We start from the raw sequence: 5,281 nt of genomic DNA, 5'->3' as shown, positions 1-5,281 counted from the left end.
AAGAATTATAGGTGTTTCCATAGGGTTCTCCTAGGTAATTCACCTCTTCCATTGAAGGGTTCTCAGGATCATAAGCTTCTTCTTCAGATGAAGCATCCTTAGTACTACTTGGTGCATTTTGCATTCCAGACAGACTTTGAGAAATCAAATTGACTTGTTGAGTCAATATCTTGTTCTGAGCCAGTATGGCATTCAGAGCATCAATCTCAAGAACTCCATTCTTCTGACTAGTCCCATTGTTCATAGGATTCCTTTCAGAAGTATACATGAATTGGTTATTTGCAACCATTTCAATTAGCTCTTGAGCCTCTGTAGGCGTCTTCTTCAGATGAAGAGATCCTCCAGCAGAGCTATCCAAAGACATCTTGGACAGTTCAGAGAGACCATCATAGAAAATACCTATGATGCTCCATTCAGAAAGCATGTCAGAGGGACATTTTCTGATTAATTGTTTGTATCTTTCCCAAGCTTCATAGAGGGATTCACCATCCTTTTGTCTGAAGGTTTGGACTTCCACTCTAAGCTTACTCAATTTTTGAGGTGGAAAGAACTTTGCCAAGAAGGCATTGACTAGCTTTTCCTAAGAGTCCAGGCTTTCTTTAGGTTGAGAGTCCAACCATATCCTAGCTCTGTCTCTTACAGCAAAAGGGAATAGCATCAGTCTGTAGACCTCAGGGTCAACCCCATTAGTCTTGACTGTGTCACAGATTTGCAAGAATTCAGCTAAAAACTGATGAGGATCTTCCAATGGAAGCCCATGGAACTTGCAATTCTGTTGCATTAGAGAAACTAATTGAGGCTTAAGCTCAAAGTTGTTTGCTCCAATGGCAGGGATAGAGATGCTTCTCCCATAGAAGTCGGGAGTAGGTGCAGTGAAGTCACCCAGCACCTTCCTTGTATTGTTGGCATTGTTGTTGTTTTCGGCTGCCATGTCTTCTTCTTTGAAGAATTCGGTCAGGTCCTCAACAGAGAGTTGTGCCTTAGCTTCTCTTAGCTTTCGCTTCAAGGTCCTTTCAGGTTCAGGGTCAGCTTCAACAAGAATGCCTTTGTCTCTGCTCCTGCTCATATGAAAGAGAAGAGAACAAGAAAATATGGAATCCTCTATGTCACAGTATAGAGATTCCTTGAGGTGTCAAAGGAAAAGAAAAGTAGAAGACAGAAGTAGAAAATTCGAACTTATCAAAGAAGATGGAGTTCGAATTTTGCATTAAGGAATAGTGTTAGTCCATAAATAGAAGGATGTGAGAAGAAGGGAAGTAATGTTCGAAAATTAAGTAAAAGATTTTGAAAACATTTTTGAAAAACACTAATTGATTTTCGAAAATGAAAGTGGAAAAGAAATCAAGTGATTTTTGAAAAAGATTTTGAAATTAGAAATCAAAAAGATTTGATTGAAAACTATTTTGAAAAAGATGTGGTTAAGAAGATATGATTGAAAAGATATGATTTGAAAACAATTTTAAAAGATATGATTTGAAAACAATTTTAAAAGATATGATCTTAAAAATTAATGACTTGCCTAACAGGAAAAGATATGATTCAAACATTAAACCTTTCTCAACAGAAAAGGCAACATACTTGAATTGTTCAATCAAATCATTAATTGTTAGCAAGTATCTTTGAAAAAGGAAAGAAATTGATTTTGAAAACATTTGATTGAAAAGATATGATTTGAAAAAGATTTGATTTTGAAAAACTTTGAAAACTTGAAAAAAAATTTGAATTTGAAAACAAAATCTTCCCCCTTGTGCCATCCTGGTGTTAAACGCCCAGAATGGTATTCATTCTGGCGTTTAACGCCCAAAACTATACCTTTTTGGGCGTTAAACGCCCAACCAGGTACCCTGGCTGGCGTTTAAACGCCAGTCTGTCCTTCTTCACTGGGCGTTTTGAACGCCCAGCTTTTTCTGTGTAATTCCTCTGCTGCATGTTCTGAATCCTCAGTTCCCTGTGCTATTGACTTGAAAATAGAACCAAGATCAAATAAACAATGCATGCAAGACACCAAACTTAAAATTTGACACTAGACTCAAACAAGAAACATAAAATATTTTTGGTTTTTATGATTTTGTAAATTTTTTTTTGTGCTTTTTTCGAAAATTATATGAAAAGAAAAATAAAGGTTTCAGAATTCTCAATCTGGATTCCAGGAATCATTGCAATGCTAGTCTAAAACTTCGGTCCAGGAATTAGACATGGCTTCACAGCCAGCCAAGCTTTCAAAGAAAGCTTCGGTCCAAAACACTAGACATGGCCAATGGCCAGTCAAGCCTTAGCAGATCATTGCTCCAATAGCAAGATTGATAGAGATCAACAATCTATTGTGATGATCAATTGAAACCTCGGTCCAATAAGATTAGACATGGCTTCACAGTCAGCCAGATTTCAACAGATCATCATGAAACACTAGAATTCATCTTTAAAGAACTCTGAAGAAAAATACCTAATCTAAGCAACAAGATGAACCGTCAGTTGTCCATACACAAGAACAATCCCCGGCAACGGCGCCAAAAACTTGGTGGGCAAAATCGTGATCACTACTTTTACACAAAACAATCCCTGGTAATGAATCCAAAAACTTGGTGCTCAATACCATGGCATAAACACAACTTCGCACAACTAACCAGCAAGTGCACTGGGTCGTCCAAGTAATAAACCTTACGTGAGTAAGGGTCGATCCCACGGAGATTGTTGGTATGAAGCAAGCTATGGTCACCTTGTAAATCTCAGTCAGGCAGACTCAAATGGGTATAGTGATAAACGAATAAAGCATAAAGATAAAGATAGAGATACTTATGTATATCATTGGTGAGAGCTTCAGATAAGCGTATGAAGATGCCTTCCCTTCCGTCTCTCTGCTTTCCTACTGTCTTCATCCAATCCTTCTTACTCCTTTCCATGGCAAGCTTATGCAAGGGTTTCACTGTTGTCAGTGGCTACCTCCCATCCTCTCAGTGAAAATGTTCCTATGCTCTGTCACAGCATATGGCTAATCAGCTGTCGGTTCTCGGTCAGGCCGGAATAGAATCCATTGATTCTTTTGCGTCTGTCACTAACGCCACGCCTACTAGGAGTTTGAAGCACGTCACAGTCATTCAATCATTGAATCCTACTCAGAATACCTTAGACAAGGTTAGACCTTCCGGATTCTCTTGAATGCCGCCATCAATTCTCGCCTATACCACGAAGACTCTGATCTCACGGAATGGCTGGCTCGTTTGTCAGGCGAGCACTCGGTTGTCAGGCGATCAACCATGCATCGTGTATCAGGAATCCAAGAGATAAACACTAGAGCCTTGATTGCTTGTAGAACAAAAGTGGTTGTCAGTCACCTTGTTCATGAGTGAGAATGATGATGAGTGTCACGGATCATCACATTCATCAAGTTGAAGAACAAGTGATATCTTGGACAAAGAACAAGCGGAATTGAATAGAAGAACAATAGTAATTGCATTAATACTCGAGGTACAGTAGAGCTCCACACCTTAATCTATGGTGTGTAGAAACTCCACCGTTGAAAATACATAAGAACAAGGTCTAGGCATGGCCGAATGGCCAGCCTCCCAAAGTGAGTTCAATCATAAAAACATGATCGAAAAGCTCTCTAATACAATAGTAAAAGGTCCTATATATAGAGAACTAGTAGCCTAAGGTGTACAAAGATGAGTAAATGACATAAAAATCCACTTCCGGGCCCACTTGGTGTGTGCTTGGGCTGAGCAATGAAGCATTTTCGTGTAGAGACTCTTCTTGGAGTTAAACGCCAGCTTTGGAGCCAGTTTGGGCGTTTAACTCCCATTTAGGTGCCAGTTCCGGCGTTTAACGCTGGAATTTCTGTAGGTGACTTTGAACGCCGGTTTGGGCCATCAAATCTTGGGCAAAGTATGGACTATCATATATTGCTGGAAAGCCCAGGATGTCTACTTTCCAACACCGTTGAGAACGCGCCAATTGGGCTTCTGTAGCTCCAGAAAATTCACTTCGAGTGCAGGGAGGTCAGAATCCAACAGCATCTGCAGTCCTTTTGAGTCTCTGGATCAGATTTTTGCTCAGATCCCTCAATTTCAGCCAGAAAGTACCTGAAATCACAGAAAAACACACAAACTCATAGTAAAGTCCAGAAAAGTGAATTTTAACTAAAAACTAATAAAAATATACTAAAAACTAACTAAAAGATACTAAAAACATACTAAAAACAATGCCAAAAAGGGTACAAATTATCCGCTCATCAGCAGGCCGTTCATCTCATGAGCTTCCCATCATATTTAGCTCAATCTTCACCCTTCATAAGTCATGATCGAACTCCTCTCTCCAAAGTGTGTTTTGTCCAAAGCTTTGATGTCTTGCCTATAAATAGGTTGAGACACTTCATGAGCTACACATTCATATAAACTTTCCTTATACTTACAAGCCATTGTCTCACCTTTCACTTAGCCAAAAACACGTCCATCTTTCTTACCCAATATCAACATTTCCTTTCTCACCTTTCCTTCTACAACAAGACCGAATCTCACCTCATCAAATCTTACCCTTGCTTCTCCCTTCTATTTGAATCCATGGCCTCATCAAGTTCAAGGAGAAGAAAGGGCAAGGAACTAATAGTGGCCGAATCTCCCACCTATGATGCAAAAAAATTTAAATCTCAATTTCATGAAGCAAGGTATCATAGGCTCATGAAAACAAGGCATATCATTTATGAGAAGGGCTACAACTTGAAAGAGGGAGAATATCCCATCATGAGGCAGATTACTAAAGATAGGAGATGAGAACTTCTATGTGCATCTTTCACTGATATTAGTGCAGTTATGATACGAGAATTCTATGACAATGCAGTGAAGAAAAGTGCAGACAGCCCCCCTACAAAAGCTTTGTTAGAGGTGTTAAAGTAGATTTCAGTCCAGCCACTATCAGGAGAGTTCTCCAATTGAGGACCATAACCTATGAAGAGCTTAGCTTTGATGATAGAATGAAAGGACATAATGACCCTGATGAGATACTATAGGGGATATGTTTGGAAGGCTCTGATTGGGAAAGAGACTCACAGAGAAACCCAAGCCACCTGAAAAGAATAGATCTCAAGCCTGAGGCCAAGGGGTGGTATGAGATAGTAAGAAGATCTATACTTCCTACTGGAAACACCTCAGCTGTCATTGTCAAGCGTGCACTCTTGGTATACTGTATCCTACATGGAGGAGAAATCGATCTTCCACAAATCATAGCTGACAGTATTCAAGAGATGGTGGAAAACACGAGCAAATCGAGTAGACTGGGTCATCCAAGC

At 39.6% G+C, this 5,281-nt stretch overlaps 1 non-coding gene across 1 annotated transcript; it reads left to right on the top strand.

Annotated features, from left to right (window-relative positions):
• Positions 1-418: 418 nt before the first annotated feature.
• On the top strand, positions 419-526 carry LOC130943047 (small nucleolar RNA R71). Its single transcript, XR_009071584.1, has one exon. It is a non-coding gene; the product is annotated as a small nucleolar RNA R71 (small nucleolar RNA).
• Positions 527-5,281: the final 4,755 nt, after the last annotated feature.

This window comes from Arachis stenosperma, chromosome 7 (assembly GCF_014773155.1).
Source record: "Arachis stenosperma cultivar V10309 chromosome 7, arast.V10309.gnm1.PFL2, whole genome shotgun sequence".
Taxonomy (NCBI): domain Eukaryota; kingdom Viridiplantae; phylum Streptophyta; class Magnoliopsida; order Fabales; family Fabaceae; genus Arachis; species Arachis stenosperma.
This window is presented reverse-complemented; position numbering and strand designations above follow the sequence as displayed.